General features: G+C 46.0%; 1 protein-coding gene across 3 annotated transcripts in view; it reads right to left on the reverse strand.

The window, feature by feature from the left end:
- TPK1 (thiamin pyrophosphokinase 1) overlaps positions 1-2,725 on the reverse strand; it is a 188,960-nt gene that overhangs the window by 83,354 nt on the left and 102,881 nt on the right. The gene's annotated exons all lie outside the window — the stretch shown is intronic.

Here is a 2,725-nt window from a genome sequence, read left to right on the forward strand (position 1 = left end):
GATTATGGGGCTGTTCTCTTTTGTTGCTGTGAAGATGTCTCATGGTATGTAAAGCAAAAACAAAGTGTCCCAAGCTACTTTTATATCAAGCCCAGTACTATACATACTAATGAGAATGTAGAACTCAAACACTGGTACCAAGAATAGTAAATAATAAAAAAAAAAAAAAAAAAAAAGATTATGGTGCATGATGGCCTTTAAAACTCATTGCTTTGATGACTTCAAGGTTAGCATGAAGACTTCAGCACAGATAGCATGACACACGTTCACAATGAAATTACCTGACGTGAAACACGGAACTGTTTCTTAGAAAGGCTTTGATTTCAAGAAGGAAAACTCAGTAAGCCTGCATACGTCACTGGAAGACCTAGCATTAGCATGGAGCCAGAGGAAGAGGCGCGTGCTGAGCGAGTCGCGAGAGCAGCCCTGCTTCTCCCCGCACAGCCTCCCATGTAAGAAGCAGCACGAGAGTAATGTCCACGTGCGCTTACCGCCTGTACTATCTGTTGGACGTAAAGAAGTGAATTTGTAAGTTCTTTGCTCCTTCTACAGCAGATACCTCCCCGACTGAAAGACTGGAAGATGTTTATAAACAGAAGGCCACAGAACTCAGGTGCCCAGAGAAACCATATTTTTGAAGTAACACCTCTCCCTCCCACGTCTTAAAGAGGCAAGGTGTGGAAAGCCAGACGTGGCGGGGTTTAGACTTCTTAATTCAGGAATAAAACAATTCTTGGTCTTTGACAAATAGCTGAGTCAGGGAAAATTCAGTACACTCTAGTGTATAAAGTTGCCATTCAAAGAATTTTCAAGGATATAAAACACCCACACTGCCTCTTAAATTATCCCAACAACCATTCTCAGTAGATTTAAAGGTTCTTCTTTGACTTCAAGGTTTCTCTAAATGTGTCAAGCTCAACCTGTGCTTCCTTCACTTACGACTGTCCTACAATGTGGTGGCCAAAGAAAAAATTAATTTCTCATCATTCAGAAATATGTTATGCCCTAAAAGATGTACATGTCATCTTTACAGGATCATCGGCATAGACTTTCCTGACCCCAAATGAGTACAAGATTTACTACAAGTCACTGAAGAGGCTGACCTGTTCCAGGCTATCATGCCTAAAAAAGAAGATATAAGAGGTGCCAGAACAGGGCCTCCCTGGTGGCACAGGGTTTAAAGTCTCAGCACTATCAAGCTATCTGAAGGCACTGCAGTACAAGTTGGATCCCGGCCAGGGTGTGCTCTACAGGGTGCAGCAGACTTCTCCTGTCCCCCCACAGCTCCCCTCAGCAGTGCCTGAGTGGATTTGCCTGTTCTGCTCCCCCAATCTGTCTCTGGTGAATCTGTTACAGACACCCCAGTATGAACCGGGCTGCCTGTCTGTGGGCCTCACCCGCACACTTAAAATTCAGTTGTACTACAGGCACACACAAAAGGATCAATAATGGGTTTATTTACAAAAGGGGAAAGGAAAAGGAAGATCCCAGGGAAAAAGAGATATAAGGCAACTAGAATATCTTACCGGCTGGGCTAACTTGGAGCTCTGGTAACAAACTAACTGATAGCCCCCAGTCACATGATCCCGAGAGCGGTTTCCGAGGGAGAGAGAAAGAGTTGGACAAAATGGCGCCCTATTTATCCCCCAACATCCCAGAATGCTGCTTAGCTCCGCCCTTGGGTCCTCCCAGTTCTCTCCCTGGTGCTGCTGGGAGTTGTAGTTTCCAATTGCTGGAGTAGGGAGTGGAGTCCACAAGACTCTGCAGGATGTCTTTAGGACATCCTTCCCCTTAACAAATCCTCTCGCCCCACCCCCCCAACACATCTGGCCTACACCCCAGTTCTTGTATGCATAAATGAATAAAGACAAATCTAAAAAAAAAAGAAAAGGTGTCAGAACATACAGGGATTTTATTAGGGCTGCAGAGAACAGACCAATCAAAAAACCCCAGTTCACTGTACGTTGCTTGTGGGCAGGAATTATGTTCCCCCATGATTGTTTCCACACCAGTGCACCATACAGAAAGTGGCTGATAGATGCTTAAATAATGGTCTAGAGTGGTGAAAAATGTGCCCTGGTACAGAGGTAGGAATGTGCGCCACGCTAATGCTAAGCACAGCGCATGTGACCACCGTCACAAGCATCTCCCTGGTTAATGTTGCAAGAGGACGAATCATTCAAGCAAAATCAACAGAGCAAATAGCATTAGCAATGCAGCTGATAATGAATGGGTCATTGCCTACCCTCAGAGTCATTCCCACGGCCAACACAAATCCACAAGAGAAACGGGAACCAAACAGAACTCAAGAATGATCTAGCTAGGATACGGTCGCATTTTGTAGACTAAGAAACTAAAAACTAAGGTTGAAACTGACTTGTGGCCAGCTAGACTAGGTGTCGGCACCTCTGGGCCGCTGCTCTGTCCTTCTGCAATGCAGGAGCACATCCTGGTGTGAACATCATGACTCAGAGCCCTGTCTGAAGGGAGCCAGGACCCTGGCGTGTCCCACACATGCATAAGTCAGGAAACTAGGGGACCCAGCATGCCTTACATTTCCCACTGTCCACCCCAAGTGGAAACTGAGGTGGAAGTGACTGTGGGGGTGCTTGCAGAAGTGATGTAGGGAATTATGAGCCCAAGAATTCTGGGGCGGAGGGGTCACATGGTTCTCACCACACACACATTGTCCAGCCTGCCTTCTCTTCTGCAGTCCTGTTTCCGA

Source organism: Condylura cristata, unplaced genomic scaffold (genome assembly GCF_000260355.1).
Source record: "Condylura cristata isolate star-nosed mole 26May11 unplaced genomic scaffold, ConCri1.0 scaffold00042, whole genome shotgun sequence".
Lineage (NCBI taxonomy): Eukaryota > Metazoa > Chordata > Mammalia > Eulipotyphla > Talpidae > Condylura > Condylura cristata.